The sequence below is a fragment of the Perna viridis genome, chromosome 1, assembly GCF_037379345.1.
Source record: "Perna viridis isolate PV_CMFRI_1.1 ecotype Kerala chromosome 1, ASM3737934v1, whole genome shotgun sequence".
Lineage (NCBI taxonomy): Eukaryota > Metazoa > Mollusca > Bivalvia > Mytilida > Mytilidae > Perna > Perna viridis.
In genome coordinates this window covers 29,719,969-29,742,045 of record NC_142445.1, presented here as the reverse complement: position 1 = coordinate 29,742,045, position 22,077 = coordinate 29,719,969, and the positions used below count along the sequence as shown (strand labels likewise).

At 35.4% G+C, this 22,077-nt stretch overlaps 1 pseudogene; it reads left to right on the top strand.

Moving 5' to 3' along the window:
* Window positions 1-3,049: 3,049 nt before the first annotated feature.
* Window positions 3,050-20,392, top strand: LOC148628264 (uncharacterized; annotated as a pseudogene).
* Window positions 20,393-22,077: the final 1,685 nt, after the last annotated feature.

The following is a 22,077-nucleotide window of genomic DNA, read 5'->3' as shown; positions in this document are numbered from 1 at the left end:
TCAACACTTTCCAGTGCAAAAAATAACGTAATGTTTTCAAACACCATTATAAACTTTTGTAGAGTCGGAATGTAAGGATTTATTTTCATTTTTATTTAAATTTTTAGACGAAATAAGTCATAGTGACACCAAATCAAAATACAATGAAACCCAAATCTGCAAAGACTTAATATGTAGTAGACTTAGTCCATGGCCTAATCCCTTTTGGGATTCGGCGCTGGAGATATTTTTTGTTTTGACGGTGTTGGCCAAAACAAAAAAAATATCTCAAGCACCGAATCCTAAAAAGGGATTATCCACGGCCAAGAGCACACTCCTTCAATGTGTGTTTACAATCAATTATACATATTAACGACCAGTATTTCTACCTTGTTTCCATCTAGGATAGAAAAAAAATCTTTCGCTTTATTTTCTTCTTCAAAATGGCATTTTATTAAGTTGAATATGGTCCATATTTCTTCACATTTTGCTGGAGGAAAAACTTTGGATCCAAGGTAAAATAGGACCTTCCTTTTACATATCTTTTATGAGTTAATGGTCTTTTCCATACACGTACGCATTCATGCATATGAACTTTTTGACGTTTTGTTGTAAACCACATGACATTGAGGAATTTCTTAAGTTGGGGTAGTTCCATTAGCTGCCCATTACTGTAACGTGAAGTTTCGGGTACTCTACATTATACATATAGAGGTTATGTACACGTTAAAGTACAGTGTACATGTAAGTACATTTCCAAAGGAGATATGTATGTACATATCAGACTGCATACACTGACAACTCTATATGATTTTTAACTATTTTCTGCTTATAACTGCGTGCCAATAAAGTTAAGTTTGTGCATGTACAAAAAATACAATTTAGTCTCCTTCATACTTAAATATTGTACCCGTAAAAATAACTAAGTTTTGTTAAGTTGTGAAGAAGATTTACAGGATTTAATGAAATAGAGATCCTAAAGAAAAGTTAATGGCAGTATTGTGAAGTGCTGAATGTACATACATACATACAGGTTATGTCGGTTCTGAAACCAAACACTAGTGGCAGTGCCTCTGGATGTATTGTATACAGCTGAAAAACAAGTACTGTAGTATACAGTTTTTGTCTAAGGAAACATTGTTCAGGATACAAATGTATATAACCTATTTAGAAGTTGATGAAATTGTTTGATACAAGATATAATTGAAATATTGGTTTTGAAGTGTTAGCTGTGAGCCAGTATGGATGGATTTAGCCTTAAAGTCCTTCGTTCAGCGGTGTCCGTGTTGTCGTCGTCCATATTCACTTGGATTTCGTGCGATGACTAGTTATGGTTGATCAATTGTTATGAAATTTTTTATGAAATTTATATTATACCTACTAAAGGAAGGCTCCTATTTAATTTGGAGTCATGGTCCAACCATTTTAAAATAGGGCCATTCATGAAAATGACAGATACCGCACTGTTGGTTTCTGTTAACCTAAAAATACTGAGAGTCCAGAATTTTTACCAAGCTAACCTACATAAAGTGAAATGGGCAAGTTCAACACGTGCAAGTACACCTTTAAGAAAAAAACATTGTAATATGTATATGACTTGTCGTATGGTTATGGTAAGCCATTGTACCATACATCGTGTACTAAGCTACAGCGCTAGATTAATCCTACGAGGAGGAATGACCCGGCCAGAGAAAGCTATATTTTTATATAGCCTAGCTGGCCGAGTGGTCTAGGGCGCTGGACATTGTGCAAGCGGTGTTGCCATAGATGTCACAGCGGTACGAGTTCGAGTCCCGCGGAGGGAACGACCAAAAATTTGCAAACGCAAATTTGACAGTTCCAACATCGTTGGGAATTTTTCAAACCTTTCTATAGTTTACATATCTCCCCTGTATCAATTTGATCCGATGGAGCTGTGTAGCCAATAAAATCGTCACATTCTAAGATATATATATATATATATAATAGTGCTCAGAACCTTAGCAGGCGGCTAGGGCGCTCTGCCCACAGAGGAACTGGGATGTGTGCCCCAAGTGGTGGAATGGGGTACCCCTGGTGTGTTAGAAGCTTGGGTTGTCAGGTTATAATACGGAAAACCTAACCGCAAACCATAGTGGGGCACCGTGTTGGGAAAGATGCCATGTTCCTCGCACGTTAAAAAAACACTGCTGTGGTATTCTCCCGGAGTAGGAACCATAGGGCTACGCCACAGGAGGCTAAATTGCCTGACCCTACCCACCTCTCCCTATTCCCAGTGGCAATCAAATTTATCGACCCTATTATCCTTGTGTCCCATCCCTTTTTTCATTTCATCATCATTCATGTTCATCGCCTGAATATAGCAGAAATATTGCTGCTCGGGCGTTAAACCCCAACAAACAAACAATCAACATGTATATAATTCAATTATTGATAACAATAAATTGAGAAGTTTTCTAGATAATGCAAACACATTCAAGACAAAACGTATGCATGTTCAAATCTGCTCTTTGGGCAAAACCAGTCTGCGTCCATACTTGCCCTTCGGGCAGTACCAGTCTGTGTCCACACTTGTTCAAAATCTTTCTGTTAAAGACTGTGTGCTGTTCCCGCGGAATGGTTAGATAATGAACATGCAAATGTTTGCATTTTGAGGATAGAAGGTTGTTTCTCTCGTCATGTCGACTTTCAACAGCTTCAAATGACAGAAAATTGGTGTATCAATTTTGACCCTTAGATCTTTTAACATCTCCGAAAATATCATTAAACTACAGTTAGTGGGCGAACGATTCATAAAATTCCATGCTATATATTAAATATCGGAAGCGAACACATTTGTCATTAACGCTGTTCCGGTTTGACTGACAAGCAAATTAGACATCAAAGAGTTTTATAGAATTTACCAGAGTTATTATTATGAACGAAAACCAATACAGAAATAAAAGGAAATATATCAATCCGTTTCCATAACACCCAGTTCCATGACAATAACTATAGATTGACTAAAATATCAAAATTACAACAAAGTTAGAACTTGTAATACATAGCACGTTTTGTTTGTTTTGAAAGCTTGGATCCACATATTTTCACAATGGATATTATGCCAACTTTAATGACTCCGTCACCACGACCTGTACCTGGAGACAACCACCACAGACCAAGACCTCCAAATGTAGACGGCCACCAACGACCAACACCTCATATGGCACTGAATGGGACACAAAGGCCACGAGCATTCAGCGTTCTCTCTTACTACGATAATGGATCTTACATTTATTACGGTTACGTCGGACCAGCAATAACTATACTTGTGGCAGCCATGAACGTCTTGTTTATTGTTACCATCATTAGGGGTAAGTTTCGAACATCAACCCATGCAGTACTCATCGCCATAGCAATTGCAGATATTCTGACCGGTATTGTTCCACTTCCATTCAACATCAGAATGTTCGTTATGAAGAGCAATAAGAATTATATTCCGCTAATGTGGTGTTGGGTGTTTCATATCGTACAAATTATGTCGCCAATATTTTTCCATCTGGTCTCCCTTGGACTCACCGTCGGTCTGTCTATCGAAAGATACTTTCTTGTTGCTTTTCCTATGATTTCGAAAACTATCCTTACTATGCGGAATGGTATAATTTTCAGTGTGATAGTGTTCATCTTCAGTGCTGTTTTACAAGCTGATACATTTCTAGATGCAAGTTTTGAACCTGTTGAGCTAGAATCGAAAGACAGAACGTTTAAATTTCTAGGATGTACCAAGACTGACAAGAATCAGACTCAAATCGATATTTTAATAAGAATGACTGTTTTGCGTTTAATACCGTGTGTTTTGTTAGTAATCTTCACAACACTGTTGCTTCGTAAGTCATCAGACATTAAAAATTGGAGACGACTTACTTCGTCAAATTCAGAAATAATATCGTCGCTACAGAGAATGGACATTGCGGTTTCGTTAATTGCAATTATGGTTTGCGTCACTGAGTTGGCCGTCAGCTGTGTATTGCTTGCAGAATACTTCATGTCGGATGACGTGCTTATGATGGACGATTCGAAACTTTCGGGAATCATGTACGTTGTCTACGTCACTGTTAGTCCTATCAATTTTACAATAATGTGTCTACTGAGCAAACTCTTCAGGAAAACGTTAAAAGACGTTTTATTTTGTTGCTGTTGTTGCATTAGTTGCCGAAGAAAACCCAAAAAGTTTGCCAGTAAAATGGCGCGTACCAGTGCAGTGCGACATATCTCTTAAACGCAGTCTCAATAATGAACTTCCTGAAAGTCAAACTAGATCCTTCTCAAAACCTTCAAACTGTAATATTGTATATTCTATTTTTAAATTTTGTTGTGTTCAGTTTTCTTATAATAATGACATTCCCTTAATTAAAATCGTTTGGCGAGTAAATGCAACCGCAACCTGTTTTAAAATTCATTTGTTATAGTTCACGGAAATTATGAAAACTATTTATTACTAGTGTGCAGTTTATAAAAACAACACATAGATAAACATGGCCTCTGTTAAATGGGTGGGGTCGATGCTACCATTTGCTCAATTTTGTCTAAATTTAGGATAAAATTAATAAAATTCTCTCTCTCTCAAAAAAAAAAAAAAAAGACACACTAACCTCGACTCCTGTACCTCCCACTCAAACAGAGCATTTTCGCGGTAAAGCGTACTCTGCATTTTCCCCAAGATGTTTTGGCTCAGGGTGTTTTGGGGTGTTTTTTGGGTGGGGAGAGGATATTTTTGGAATGTGTCTGCTTATTGATGTTATAATACAACCCTTCCCGTGCTTACAACCCTTAGTTTAGTTTTTACAACTTTGTTCTTCCAAAAAGGATTGACTTCAGGTTACCCTTGGGTTGACCTTTGTATGAGTATCGATGATTATCTTTTTCATGTCTACCGTTGTTCTATTGACATGAGGTGTAAAAGGTCGGTTACAATAAAGACTTAGTAAAATAACAAGAATATGTATTGTGAATTTGTCAAAGAAACAAAATATTTAATTTTTATATGTTATTGATCCTTCATTTTTACATCAATATGCACCCAAAATTTGACTTTATTTGATATAATATCAAGAGCTCCGGGATATGATAAATAAATATTTTCTACAATGCATGCCATAAATACTGAATATTTCATGTCAAATTCTATATCACATGCTGTATCAACCCAAGAATTCTATATCACACAAGGGCCAGCGGTCCGCGGGTGATATAGGTCGAGTGTTGATACATCATGTGATTAAGATTTTAACATGTCATGTTCATTATATCATATATTTTAACCATGCTAAAGTATAGTTTGTAGAGGAGTGCGATCTAAGGTATGGGATATCGGTCTTAGAGGTGTGATATAGGGTTTGCGATATAGGCCTAAGGGTGTGATATAGGGTATACGATATAGGTCTAAAGGTGTGATATAGGGTATGCGATATTGGGTAGATAATATAGGGTTTAAATAAACACTTATAATGCATATACCAAAAACAAGTTATATTTTTATCCAAATATATGCTATATGACGTTGCGTACGTTGTTGGTGTCACATTCGATTGAACCGGGGCTGGTTACGAAAACCGAAATATTGCTATTAGAATGTGGAGTTATCAAACGCAATATAGATATTAAAATGTTCGAAAATGGTTGTTGTTTTAGGATTACAATCATAAATCTTTGAAAGATGCCGTTAATTGTGGAGGGAAAGCATTATTCGATCACAAGAATGTCCATTTGCATATGTGGAATGTTCTCAGTGAAATAAATTTCGATAATTCACACTGTGAAACAAATTCGGTAATTTCACTCTCGGACTTCCTCCCGGCAAAACGTCACAACTTTGAAATCAATCAGCCGTTCACAAAATTTGAAATTTACGTTGAAAATAGCAACGAATAATCGAGGAAATCTATACAATAAATAGGATAATCCATAGGTTATCGTGAATAACCAAAACATGATCACTCATGCCAAGAACACGGTAAGATTTAATTCGTGCGCGAAACAAGTTCGCACACTAGTTAAATTTATGCGTTCTTCGGCACTCGTGATAATATTTTGGTTATTCACTCCTTCCAATTAATTCTCCTATTATTCAAAACTCTTCTCCTCTGACCTTACTTGACAAATTGGAACCAAACTTGGTATGAATGTTCCTTGGGTATTCTACATAGACCTGATGTGGTGAATTTTGATTCGCTGAAGAACATGACCAGGGTTACTAAAGCTAGAACATAGGGGTCAGAAAGTAGTTTTTCACATATGTTCCCAAAACCATTACGTTTAGCCAAATTCTATTTATCGCTAAAATGATCCTTATTATAAGGTCTACCAAAGTCTCCAGGGATCAAACGTGTTAGACGACTCCTTGTAAAGAGTTATTGCTATTGAAAGGTGAAAAATGATGTTTTTTTCTTAACAGTTTTCAGCCAGTTTCTTGAAAACTATGACAGGTAGAATGAAACTTTCAATTTCTGGAATGATCCTTATGATACGACCTACGAAAGTTTGCGGAGATCAAACTTGTTGGACGACTTCTTATTAAAGTTATTGCCCTTGAAAGGCAAATAATTATGTTTTTTTTTGCAGTTTCAGCCATTATATCTTGAAAACTATAATAAATAGAATGACGCTCAATTAAAGAAATGATCCTTATAATAAGTCCTACCAAGTGTTTCTGGGTCAATATTGTCGGACAGCTCCCTGTTAGAGTTATTGCCCTTGACAGACAAAAAAAAAATAACCAGGAGAGCGATTCAGACTCCAGGGATCCTCTTGTTATTCATTCATCTGCACGTGATATTCAGATAAACTGATTTTTACAACAACAAACGACTTAGGTAAATAAACAGAACATCGAAAACAAATTCAGTATTGGTAACAAGACAATGCGCTTAGAGTCCTGATATCAAACAGTATCAAAACTGGGGTAACTTTGGTGAAATTTTAACCTTCTTAATCCTTTCTTCTGTCCGATTTTTCCGCAGACCAAGCGCTGATACCTTACTACGACGATACTGGTTCGCATTTAAGACGTCGATATCGCTGTTAAATATGATCGTATAATTAACATTTGATTTAGATCTGTTTAATGAAACTTGGTGTACAATCAGGATGACATTTTGCCGTATTACATCCTTTGATATCCCGAAATTGATACCATATTTCCGACAGAACAAAAAGAGTTCATATCGGGTTTAATAATGTAATAAGGTATGTATAAAATTAAGTTCATGCTCCAAATTCTAAGTGATATCTAAAATGGTTGTTATCACTGCACATGAGATTGAAATTTCGTTCCTCTGTATTCCCAAGATAGAACCAAGTCAGATAATAACTTTTTAGACAACCTGAGGAGTAATAAATTGTAAATTAAATATTCGTCTCGTTTCAAAGAAGGTTCAATGACTCTTATGCTTCCGTAGTACGATTTGTAAGCTACAGAAATTCCGTAACATCCTGGTGTGGACCAACGCCTATAAACTATCGCAGCACACATTTGGGCTCAGAGCGGATCCGGAAATCCATAATCATGGTTTAGGGGGTCAAGGCTATCACTTACCAGTGTTTACCCACATTTTACACAAAATTAACCAGAAGTTTCAAGCAAAAATATAAAATTCCCAAAATCATGTGCAGGAGTCCGCCAGTGGAAAGTAACATTGAAATATATACACTCTGTTACAGGAAAAAATAAGTTGTCTAATGAAAAAACTCCTCCAAAAAAACTTATAAAAATACTTTGGGACAATTTGCTTCTGAACAAACTTTGTAAATGACCTCCATGTTATTCAAGTCTTATATATTCCCAATACCATGACTTTTATATCATAAAAAGTTTTGTAAAAATTTATCTATACATGACAAAAATAAACTTAAATAAGCCAATCATGACTTGTATAAAAGTATAAGAAAGACAAGTTGTATATTACGATATTTTTTTTGTGATATTTATGGCTTTAAACTACTCGACAGACTGAAAAGAACTAAAAGTCATATTCTGATTAGTATTGAGTAATATGAACATAGATACACTGTCCTGTGCGAGTCCGCTTTAGATTTTGTGGGACCTGGTTTTGATAACGCAAGATGGCGGACGGGCACTTTGACGAAAGGTGTGTGTCTTACATGAAATCAAGCGGAGGGTAACTGAATGATTGATTAATCTAAACCATGTCCTTCGCTATTTAGTAAACACCATAAATCTGTAGTTATATTTGATTAACTGTTAGTTTTTCATACAAGAATGATTTTTGCCTGAATAAAATTATTACAGACAACGGTTTCATTAAAACATATGGGCCCTTATAATATGGAATGATGGAAAGACTGCTCGACCCTACGCTTGATTTCGTTTTTTTTCACAATAAACAAGATTTCAGTCAATGTTCTGTTGAGAATAAAAGCAGTTTCGTCCGTATACATGTATATTTTTAATAAAATAGTATATCATTGCTGTTTGTGCGTTACAATGTTAAGCAGTTACAAGTATGCATAAGGTCGTACCAGAAAGATATATAAGACACTACCTTCCGTCAAAGTGCGCGCCCGCCATCTTGCGAAACCAGGTCCATAAAATCTAAACCGTGCTCGTTCAGGACAATGAGGTAGTTAGGAAGATTATCGGGGTGTGACACAATTTTTATCGCTAGGTTACCTGCGGGATTTTATGATCGCCTACATTCAAGAGAAATTCCCTTCTAAATATCCGAACGTCCAAAGACGACTTTTCATGAGTAAACTTACTAATGTTCTTTTATAAAGCAGACATTCTTCTAAACCACACCAAAAGAATAAGTTCGGTAAGGCTCTATTTGGTCCCAGTTTTCAATGGTTTTGAAAGATTTGTTTTGAACTGCACTAGTTAGTGTATTTGAAAAGATAATGGTTGTAGTAAATATATCTCAGTCGATTTCTACGATATCATGAATGTTTTTGACCATGCTAATAGCGGTCAAAATAACACAATATTAATGAAATCTTCAATTTTGTCGCATTTTTGCACATATTTTTCGATGGATTTTGCCAAAGCCGGAAGTGAATTGGCCGCATCCGTGTTTATCCAAAATATTGACATATATGTTGTATCTCACAATGCGGCCACATTTGTTTTTCACAAAAACAGTCAAAAATATGCTGAAATATTGAGAATTTTTGGCTTTTTCATCATTTAGGCAATTTTGTTGGTGCTACAATGACGAAATGCGTTTCTGTTTTGGCCTAAATACTGAACTAGCTGGTGTAAACACTTATGTGTACAAAAACAATAAAAATCTTTTATTTTGAACAATTTCAAATTTTGTGGTCAAAATTGGCCATAACCGAACCTTCTCCATTATGGTACACGTACGTGTAGTATAGCTGTTGAGTATCAAAAACTCTTGGCTTCCTGCTAAAATACGCGAATTTCAAACATTTCATTCCACTTCGATCAGAAGACTATGATACTTATGGAAAGCCAGAGTGGACCCCCGAAGTTACAATTTTTTTCCATAGGTTTCAATGGGAGAAAATTTGTAACTTTTGCAACTCAATATTACCCCGGAATTACGAATGTCGATGTCCCGGTATTACAAATTTCATCCCCGAAGTTATTTTTCTTACATCCCCCTTTTTTCATTCACTCGAACATTTTACAAATTCACCCCGAAGTCATTTATTTCAATTCTAACTTTCAAGTTAAAAACAATTATAATTCTAAATTTGTAATTCCGGGGAATGGAATGTCTATTAATTTGTACCGAGGGTTGGAATGTCTAAATTTGTAACTCCAGGGTTTGGAATGTGCCGAGCTTACAAATTTTCATTCCACGCATAACGTTCGGCTTTTGGTATGCCTGGAATGTGCCGAAGCTACAAATTTTGGGTTTTCTACGCATGCTCCAAAAACAAATTCGACTTCCTTCAGTAATAGTGTAAACAATAACTGAACAAATAATCCAGAAACTGGGGCCATATGATAATATTAAGAGGTGATTCATTACGGTTGGAGTTCATCATGTTCCGTTTGTTGGATATGTAGGAAGAGAATCAAATGTTGTGTCAGTTTTGTGTTCGGCAATATGCAGTAAAAACTCGACAGCTCGACGATCCTCATATCTGCAGAAATGTTCGAATAACAAATTATGGACCCTTAAAGGCTAAATATCTTGGAATTTTCAAAGGAACGGAAGGTACGTACTTCAATAAAGCATTTGATATTACATATATGTGTGTGTGTGTGTGTGTGTGTGTGTGGGTACATATTGGTTTCCTTGTGAATCACATCTGACCCTGCAACCCCAAGTGCTTTTTTCTAACTTGACAGCTACATTTGTAGTTGCACAATGGTACTGACGCTGATTGTGATGTATAATTTAAAGATCGGCGATAATTAATCGCTTTTGAGATTCAGTGTTCGGAGCTACTTTCTGATTTGGCCGCCCACTGAATCCCTTATCAACGCCGCAAATTTCATTCTAGAAAGTAGGAAAATTTGATCTCTCCTCGAAACAGAACGTTTTACATCACATGCTTCATTGGGCACACTCACACAAGGTAGGGGCTCGCTTCTATATACATTTTTCTCTTTGAATGATCTTGGTTTATGATTTTTCTGCCATATTTCAGCAGATACAGCCAAAAGTTGTAGCGATATCGTTTCGTTTCAATCGGACGCCGCCATTTTTGTTTACAGTGAAAGTAGATCACGTGCCTCAGTTTGAATACGAGATGAGTTATAGTCTGTTATTTACTTTCACTTTGAGAGTGCCTTACATGACACCGGGAGCAGACGCTGCTTCTTAATGGCATAAAAAGTTTTAACGGAGTACTATTGTTGTGTATTTTTTTCGGGAGATTTTTATTGTTAGTTTTGGATATTTTATATGTTTTTGTTAGTTATTTTAGGGGGTTTCTCCATTTTTTTAGTTGTTTTGGGGGTTTTCTCTATTTTAGTTGTGTTAAAGTTTCTTTAGTTCCACAATATTTCTACTATGTTGTATTAAGGTTTTATTGGGGTGGTAGGCCACTGGGGGAAAGGATAGTGTGTCTATTTTGCCTTTTTTTGTTGGTATGCTATTTTGTCCTTATTGTCCTGGTGTGGTTGCTGTTTTTAAATTCAGGGGAATGCTATTTTTGGCAGATGTGGCAGCTCTACACTGACTGGGGGGGGGGGGGGCGCGTCTAGTTTTATTTTGACTCTACCAATCAGTATTCTCCGTGTTGCAACAAAGATGGTTTTTTTTAGGGTAAGTTTGTTTGCTTAAATGTGAATTCTTTCTATGTACTTAAAAATTGTGTCAAATCATGTAAAAGGGGGGTAAACTGTTTTACCCTTGTCCATGACTACACATCACAGTGGCTTGAAATTTAACTCATTCTTCCTGTAGGACCTGTATGTTGTATGGTGGGATCTATTTAGGAAAAAAAATCAACAACAGCTTACTGCTTAACAAGGACTTTGTTTATTTTCCTTATATCCTGATTGAAACCGGGAGTATCACTAGAGTGCCATTACTCACAGATTTTCTTTAAAATATATTTTTGTTGATGGGTGAGAATCAAATTTTGGAAGAGATTTAATATCTTTCTATAGAGAGTTGATATTTTTGTGAAGAAAATCTTTCAGTTCATTCCAAAAATACAGTGAGAAATGGCACTTGAAACAGAAAGTTGACAGTACCCAGAATCACTTACACAAGTTACAATGTATGTTCCATCTATACAAAGCAGATATGGCAACAAGAACACAGTCCTTACATGTAGTTGACATTTAAAAGAAAAACTTGATACCCTTGATCTACAGAATCATGTGTCAACTCTTACTTTAGGCACAGTATTATTGAAGAACTGTTTTTGTGAATGTAGTGAAATTCTTATCTTGTTTTGTTCTTACCATATACATAGCAGACAGCTACATGTATTTCAAGGTTATGTTGTAAAGGAAACTCAATATGCAACATATGTCGTGACATGAATTCACTGGACAGGAACTCAATTGGATTTGGAAAAGTTGGAATATTTATTACACTGGCTCATTAGAAAGCTAAGACACTATATCACTGTATTTGAATACTAGTATTCAAAAGGTTGGTGTAGGGACAGTATTTGAATAAAATTGCCAAATGCCGGTGAAATGGAAGAGAAAATATGATATTTCGAAAAATCCCTCTTTTTATGACAAACTCATTATTGTCATATTGAAACAGATATGTAGGATATATTGGTAATTAAAACAAAAGTTCCAACATGTCTATTGAACGCCGTTTGTATGCTAAAAAATAACATTTTAGTTCATGTTGAGGTTTTTTTCCATTTGACGGGGTGGCAATTTTTCACCAAACGTGACTTGGAAAAGTCCAAATATTTATTACTTTGGCTCATAGTGAAGTTACGACCACTATAAATGCACTTTTTTCACCCACAAGTTTGAAAGAGTATTCAAGGTAACCAAGGTTATAGCGGTAATCAAAATATAATCCAGGGACAAAGACCAGATATGGAAAACAGACATACAGAACAAAGAACAGGAAGTAACTAAAATCATACATACAAAGTAACAAAAGCAAATGAGAGTACGGTATTCTGAAACAAATGACAATAATTGGTGATGTACATGTAGAAGAAATTCTGAAATTCTGAAAATTCCTATTTTAGTAATTGTCTCCCCAAAAGGAAATCTAAGTGCCAGAATTGATCAGATATGTTGGATACATCATTGTCAAAACTATGAATGTCTAAAATATGAGGTTTACTGTGTATGTATGCTGTGTGTGATAATTCTGTTTGATACTGAGAAGTTTTCTAAGGGTAGCGTAAGGGGTAATATTTTTAACATTTTTTTTTAAATTCTTTCTTGAAAATTAGTTTTTCTTGGTTTATTTGCGTGAAAATTTAAATTATCTATCAAATGATACCGAAATGAGACGTTTATATTTGAACAGTTAGTTGTAGATATAAATTTGTGTGACTTTTTACAGAAAAATAAAAAATCTCATTTTTTGATTTTTTAAAAATGAATTTGGACTACGAGAAGCGCCACAAATCATCAAAAGAACCCAAGGAATGTGACAGAAATGTCTACATGGCTATATTCGATTCACACAAAATGGTTTAGGAAATATACGAGAAAAACCTCTGTTTGATCCCTTTGTTCCATTTTAAGTTGGTGCCCTTCATTACTCTAAGTAATGTTTGACTACATATAAAAAATCTCCACACGTTAAGTGATTGCAATGGCTCAACTAGCTTAAATAGCTGAAAAAAATAAAATATTCCCCCAATATAACCTGGCAACGTAAAGCAGCCACATCTGAGAAAATAGGTCCCCCCAATTGAATTTAAAACTAGCAGTCACACCTAAACAATAAGGATTAAGTAGCAAAAACAAAACGAAGGTGAAACAGACACAACTGAAAAATAACTATTACCACTGCCCCCTCCCCCCCCAAAAAAAAATAAAATGAAAAAAATAGTAGAATTGTTGAAGCATATAATGAAAACTTAAAAAAAAAACAAATGAAATAGACTCTTGCTATAACAAAGAGACCTATCTAATAAAACCCAAGAAAAACAGACCCCCAATAAAAATAAATTACCCAAAGGCTAATCTAAAAAAATAAGCAAAGAAAATTACCCCATTAAAATTAAAATAAAACAAAACACATTAAAATAAAAGTTTATCATCCCCCCTAAAAAAATACACAGCAATAGTACCCCGTTAAAATCTTTCATGCCATTAAGAAGCACCGTCCGCTCCCGGTGTCATGTAAGGTAATGTCAAAGTGAAAGTACATAACAGACTATAACTCATCTCGTATTCAAACTGAGGCACGTGATCTACTTTCAATATAAACAAAAATGGCGGCGCCCGATTGAAACGAAACGATATCGTTAAAACTTTTGGCTGTATCTGCTGAAATGTGGCAGTAAACATCACAAACCAAGATGATTCAAAGAGAAAAATGTATATAGAATCGAGCCCCTACCTTGTTTGAGTGTGCCCAATGACGCATGTGATGTAAAACGTTCTGTTTCGAGGTGAGGTAAAATTTTCCAATTTTTCAGAATGCAATTTGCGGCGTTGATAAGGGATTCAGTGGGCGGCCAAATCAGAAAGTAGCTCCGAACACTGAATCCCAAAGGGGATTATTCTGCAGATATGAGCGTGAAGATCGTCGAGCTGTCGAGTCTTTGTTTAGTACTTGTCCAACATTTGATACTTTTCTTACATATCTAACAAACGGAACATGATGAACTCCGACCGTAATGAATCATCTTACCTTTTAATATTATCATACTGGTCCCAGTTTCTGGATTATTTGTTCAGTTATTGTTTACACTATTACTGAAGGAAGTCAGATTTGTATTTGGAGCATGCCTAGAAAACCCAAAATTTGTAGCTTCGGCACATTCCAGGCATACCAAAAGCCGAACTTTATGCGTGGAATGACAATTTGTAAGCTCGGCACATTCCAAACCCTGGAGTTATAAATTTAGACATTCAAATCCCCGGTATAAATTGATAGACATTCATTAGAGGCCGAAGTTTTTTTGTTTTTTTTTTGTTTTAACTTGAAAGTTAGGATTGAAATAATTAACTTCGGAGTGGAGTTGTAAAATGTTCGAGGAAATGAAAAAAGGGGGGCATGTAAACAAATAATTTCGGGGATGAAATTTGTAATACCGGGACATTGAAATTTGTAATTCCGGGGTATAATTGAGTTCCCGAAGTTACAAATTTTCTCGAATTGAAACCTATACTTGTACCATTTTACACACGATTTAGAGCTCCCCTAAACCCTAATTATGACAAGAAAAGCATTCTGTATACAACTGTTATAATGTGAAACAATGTGACTGGTATAACATAATAAAGTATTCTAATATTGTTTGAAAAAAGCACCTATGTTCATAAAGAAATGCATTGAGGCTTAATTAATACATTGACTTGAAAAAATATGCCGAAAATCATTTCATAATACAGAATTTTATTGCTTTTCTCAACGCAACAAAAATATATTTCTGAAACATTTTAAAGAAAGAAATATAGTTTTAGCACGCAAACAAAGCATGTTTATACCAGTGTTGAGTTTTTATATTTTCCTGTGTTGAAACCCATATCTGGCTTTCTTGAATCATCTCCCTTTTTAGAAAGAGTAATCAAGGGAACAAACATTCTAGCGTAAATCAAAAGAATGTAATCCAGGGACAAAACCAGACAATATTGATGATCCAAATTATGCGTTGGTTAATCATACAATGAAACCTGTCTAAAATGAACGCTGAATATTCGGAACACCTATCTAAATCCGACACTTTCTAAAGTCCTTTTATTCAAAGTCAAATATATCTTGGTAAGCTAAGCACCTGACTTAACCAAACTTGATATTGATATGTCGGGTATCGATATCCAAATAAAGAAGAGGAGGGTTGCAGGGTCAAAGAAAATTCAGACTAGTTTTTGTATTGACCCCCTCTTAACAACACTTCAAAAGTACTCAACCCAAAATACGGTCTGGGTTGTTATAACCCGGTAAAACGTGTGTGAACGGTAGATGTTTCACTCGTATTGAAGTAGTCTTTTTAAGGACGTTTTCAGTATGAACATATTGCTCGAAAACAGCTAATCGAGTGAATGTGATCGTAAAGTCAAATTTGTGGTGTGAAAAGATTCATATGACTGAGCTACATGTATATATTACGATTACGCAAACTGTCTCAGCGAAAAGATAAATTAACAAATAAGTAAGGTTCCAAAAATGTTATCAATTGAAATGCATATAGTAGTGCCCTATTTAACCCACAGACAAGAAAGCTGTTATCTTTACGCTGCGTTGAGAAGAAATTAAGTTGAAATGTGTCTTGTATTTGTTTTTTTTTTTTGCTTGCGTTAAATTCCGGTCAAACCAGAGACCATAAAAGGATTTTACTGAACGACCCAGATGTCTTGCAGGCACGGGTAAATCAGTTAGAATTGGAAGTCCAGTCACTGAAAACACAGTTGGCTTCATCGGCAAAAGGTTAGAAAGAAAGATATGTAATTTTCATTTCCAGCTTCCTTCATTGGATTGGACATTGGAAACGGTGGGAGTCTTGCAAGAGGCAGGGCAGGAACTACGTACCTTCCAGGGGTTACTTCTGTTGTTTTTATATTGTGTCCGTGCTGCTCTTTTTGTGAAGTTATTGTTTATTTTTGTTGTTTGTACTTTAAAAGTTGTTCTTCGTCTGCCATCTTTTTGTGGCGGGTTGTGTTCTTTGTCACAGAATCATTTGTATTCCCTCTTTTTAAATATTGGTGTTCCCTCTTCTTTGTCTCTCTACAAAAATACTCTAACATATAGTAAGTTCAGACAGTTTCATCAATAATACTTTTATTGTTAATTTACACACACGCATTATAAGCCATGTATATACTTAGATATGAAATATGATAACAATTTGATTTAGTCAAAACATCTTCGAAACAGAACAATTTCGAAGACGAAATGCAAAGTTCGATCGATGTATTTCAGTTTCTTTATATATTACCAGTTAAGACAATATCAATCAGTCAACTGTTAACAATTTTAACGCCTTAGATCTCAAATTTATTTTTCAGTATTCCAAGTCGGCTTCGTCAATAAGCTTTATGTATTAACAAAATTTGTTTTTGTTTTGTTTTGTTTTTTATGAATGCACGGTTTTGTTGCTTACAGGCACCTTGTATACGATCTGGGGAAGGACAACATGTCAAAGAAATGAAACAGAGCTGGTATATTCAGGTACAGTATATCATGGCGGATCCAGAAAGTTCGAAAAGGGGAATGAAATCATTACGCTGACAGGTCTGAAAGGGGACACACAGTGGCGGATCCAGAGTTTTAGGTAAGGGGGAGGGCAAAACAAATTCTTGACAGGATCACCGGTAATGATCACGAAGTGATCCGAATTTGCTAGGGGGGTTTGGGGGAATACTTCCCCAAGAAAAATTTGAAATATAGAACTTCAAATCCTGCATTCTGAGGGTATCTTAAACAATTTTTCAACAATTTAAAAAAAAATTACAATTTGCCCCCCCGGCCTCCCACTGCATCCGCCACTGACACACTGAACTAATTTCCGGTCTTTTCCATTTTAATCAACCAATTGCTTTTGAGCGTAAAAAATGAGGAGGATGCCTTGTTTTAGATCTGCTAAGTAAGACTTATATCAAATACAAATCTCTTATCGAGAAGTTTAATAGGTTTTTGTAGTTTTTCCAAAGTCTCTCCAAAAAGAGATTGTGGAAAACCATAAATGTGTGCTATCCTCTTTTGGTCTCTTTTTGATAATGATTTACCGTCTATGTACTGGATTCCTAAACTCCACAAGAATCCATACAACCAACGTTTCATAGCTTGATCTGCAAAATGTACCACCAAATCTCTTTCAAAACTTTTAACTTCTATACTCACAACTGTCAAAGGGGGTCTGCAGTCCTACCACAACACTTGTTACTCCTGAAGTGGTATTAATTCAATGTGGATCCTAGAAAATTCGAAAAGTCTTTTGGAAACAATAAGTTCAAGACTAATATCTGAATATAATATCATTAAAACCTATGATTTTTTAACACTGTATACTTCTATTCCCCATACTCAGTTACAATCCCGAGTTGAAACATTATACATCGTTGTTTTTCCAAAAATGATGGTACACCTAGATACAAATATATAGTTCTTGGTAGAGATTCCTCATACTTTGTAAGAAATAATTCCAAATCATCTTCCAAATATACAGAAGAAGATGTTTACAAAATGCTGGAATTCTTAATCGACAACATATTTGTCCAGTGTGGTGGACGTGGACAAATAGGCTTCTGGAACATGGTTATGTTGCTACAAGATTGAAGTCATCACTAATTTAATGGTCTTCATCATGAACTCACGGATCGTTATGGTGTATCCATCTGCACCATGAAAACTTATTTTTTCAACGGGTCATAGTTTTCTTTTCCTCGCTTGTCTACCCGGACTTGACTTTTTATGAGCAACTCGGTGGTGTTTCTGGAAAAGTAGAGTACGCTTACCCTACCGATGCACCTGGTCCATGCTCCAAGTTTTTTAGTGGAGTCCGAGTTGATCATTTACTTTATGTTCTTTGTTGTGTATGTCTGTTTTCCATGTCTGGTCTTTGTTCCTGGATTACAATCTTTTGATTACCGATATTACCTTGGTTCCCTTGATTACTCTTTCAACGAACGGTCTTCATCCCAATGGGAATAAATTGTGCTCCTTTACTTGCTGACCTCTTCCTTTACTCTGATGAGGCTGAGTTTATAGCTGATCTGATCCGAAAGAAATAATATCGTTTGGCTAGATCCTTTAATCTCAGTTTCCGCTATATAGATGACGTATTATCTTTAAAACAATCCTAATTTCGGGAATTTGATACATCGCATCTACTCCAAAGAACTTGACATAAAGGATAGTACAGACACTGTGAAGTCAGCCTTATATCTTGACATACACTTAGAAATCGATGGTAAAGGAAAAACTATTGACCAAACTTTACGATAAACGTGATGACTTTTTATTCAGAATTGTCAACTTTCCTTTCATCCGTTGCAATATCCCTTTAGCACCTGCGTATGGTGTGTTGATATCACAACTCATACGTTATGCCAGAGCTTGCCGAAACTACACACTAGCGCTAGCACTCTTAACAAATAGGCTTCTGGAAGAAGGTTATGCTGCTACAAGATTGAAGTCATCACTACAGAAGTTTTATGGTCGTCATCATGAACTCGTGGATCGTTATGGTGTATCCATCTGCACCATGAAAACTGATTTATTCAATCGGTCATAGTTTTCCTTTCCTCGTTTGTCTACCCCTGACTTTACTTTTTATGAGCAACTCGGCGGGTGTTTCTAGAAAAGCAGAGGACGCTTGCCTTACCAGTGCACCTGGTCCATGCTTCCAGTTTTTAGTGGCGTCCGAGTTGTTCATCTGCCTTTGTTACTTTGTATGTATGATTTTAGTTACTTTATGTTCTTTGTTGTGTATGTCTGTTAAATCAAATTGATCCACATAGGCCTTACAAAAGTCTTTATACGGGGCTTTGTCGTAAGAGAGTATTCCGATTGAGGAAATGATCCATATAATGATCAGCACTACACGGGCTTCAACTGAGTCTTGAAAAGAAAAGGGTCTTATTTGGAGTAACTGCCAAAATTTGAATATTTTGCACTTTCAATGGCCGTAACGGTATTAGACAGAGAAAAAGTTTGAACAGCATTCCCTGGCATCATATACTCATAAAGCGAAAAATTGAGATCCAGGTGAATTATTCAGGTTAACTAGGGTCTTTATTCCTATTTCCTATTATTTATACCGTATTATTATTTGTTAATGAAAACATTCAAATGTTTAAGTCACTAATAATTGTTTTCTTTGTACCATTCTTTGCGCCAAATTCTTGGATGGGTAACTGTTGATATCTAACTATTTTAAGCGAAACCTGGTGGCGTATCCCTACATTTTTGGCAGATATATCCGAGGTTGTTCTTGCGGGAATTACTGAATATAGTTCTGGCTTTTTTTTAGAGATTTCATTTTAATAGTGTTGTAAAAGCCATTTTGTTTGAATGAAAATAAGAAATACTTTTGAACAAAAGCGCGAGTCATCGGTTGTAAATTTCCACATCCTCATTCTGATCCGCAAAGCTAATAAACAATGTATGAACGGTACTCCCGACCAAGGATATAATTTGTGAAAGGCAATCCTGAATGATAGCATTACATTAGGATAAAATGTGCTGCGTTTTCTCCCGCTGACCCAGTAGGTATTAGATGAAAAAAAACCTTTGGAAAAATAGATAAAATGAGAAAAAAATAGTTGTAAAAAAGTTAATATCGCCACTCGAGGGTAAAACAGGAGTATTCGCATAACTTTAAAGGGGCACATAAATAGTCTCTATTAGTGAAAATATAATCGTGTAGATCTGTCATTTTTTAGGCATTGCAGGCGGAGGACATTATTACAGAACAGGCTCAGCAGCAGAGTATGTTGTCTTCCACATAATCCAGAGTTTATAAAGAGAGTAATCCATGGGGTACGATTTCGCATATATACGGTTCTGAATATGAGGATAATTTCTTCGGAACTAATGTATTTGAAAACGATGTACCTTGTGCACTATGCAATAATCCAACCAAATCCATTATATTGATGATTACGGGGAAAACAACATATGTTGCAGGGTGGCAAAAGGAGTATTACGGTAAACTAGCGAGCGGAGCTGATTCCGAGATAGCTGCATCACAATATGTATGCGTTGATGAAAAACCAGAAGTACTTGAACGTGGGCAAGCCGACGAAAATGGCAAGGTTTTTTATCCGGTAAAGGCTTCCAGTGGCTCACTCCCCTGTCCACCATATCAAAACAATGCTCTTATGCCCTGTGTCGTTTGCTCAAAATAATGATATAAAGCATTGTTAACTAACTCCCTTTCCAAGTATATTAATTAATTAATCACGTCTTTTGGATAAAAAAAATGGTATAACAATTACTGATTAGTCAACTATACAATTGACAAAAAATGAACGTTAATAGGGATAAGAACAATCGAAATCGATTCAGTATTACAAGTACGTTTACATTTAACAATTCGGTTTGAAATTGATGGCAAATCTACTGGAAGTATAAACACTAACGAAATTTAAATAAATAAAGACTTATAAACTAAAACTGCGGCAAAATTATCAAACAAAGCATTCATACAAAGTATCTAATGCCTCAAGCAGTTCACAATATGTTACCAAAATGGTAAAAAATATTAAACTACAGGTAAAATATTGCAGACGAAATATTTAAAATGGGTATTTAAAACCAAGTCATATGAGTAGATAAATATGAATCACATTAAACAAATTAACAGAACATCTCTGTATTGGTGAATACAACAAAGTTCCATTCTTTTTTTTCCTTTTGACCCTCCACATACATTTGGTTCGAAGTATAAATCTGAAATAAGAAGTCGAATAATAAATGCGTTCGCGTCGGAATAATGTATCCGAGTGTGGAAAAATGCTTACGAGCGAGTTGTTGCTTCTGGGACTTAGTGCACACTTAGTCCACAAGTATAAAACATGGTCTCCTAATTGGTTAATCGTTCATGTCCTGAAATCTGCAGATGGACTTCATACAATTAATCAAGCAATCGTAAAATATTTAATTGAAATTATTCTGAAAATTTCCAAACAGCAGACCTAATATAATATTTTTGAAGTGTTTTTGTTCCCTTATGGATGAGAAAAAATCTACATTTTTCCAGATTTTTAAGGAAAAGATGTTCTCAGTAATTGTTTGTTTTACTCTCAGCTTTTACTAGCTTAAACAGTTTATTCGAAATTAAAGAAAAACATGTTTCCGAAATTTTGTGAGAAAACAATTCCGCAAAACGAAAAAAAAAATCATTGTTACAGAAAGAATAAAATCGTAGAGAAAGAAAAACCCTGTTCCGTAAGACTTTACAACATCAATTTCCAACGATTTTTCTAGTTATTTAAAAAAAGAACTTCTGTATGCGTTGTGATGCAGGTAAAATATTTTAAACAATATAATTAAATTCTCGTCAAAATGAGGTTACATCATATCGAAGACTATCAGGTGTCTTTGAATTTCAAACTCTCCACTTGTACATCTAAATGTCTGTTGGGAATGTAAAAAAATATTGTCGAATAACTCAATAATAAATGGCAACATCAAAAAGTATGTTGTGGTGTTTTAAAACTGCTAATCCATAAATCAAACGAAGTTGATATGAAATGAAATAAAATATTTGATGGATTACTTTAAAGATGTTGGAAGCCGCTGATAAGAATGGGAGCCCATTTTAATTGAATCATAAGCATAAGTTGTCGGTGACGACGATACACAAATCATTTCAATCTCAAATCGTTTAGGTCGGAAATATACTACAAAACCGTATGTAAAGGTTCTTTTATACAGATCGTATTAACAAATCGGAGGTGAGATGGGTGGAGTCCGATCAATCACAGCATACCCTGGATCCGCCAAAGATTTACTCACTATCTAATAACGAGAAAATGCATGAATTGTACATTATTTCTCTACAAGTCTTGAAGATATGCTATGGTATAAA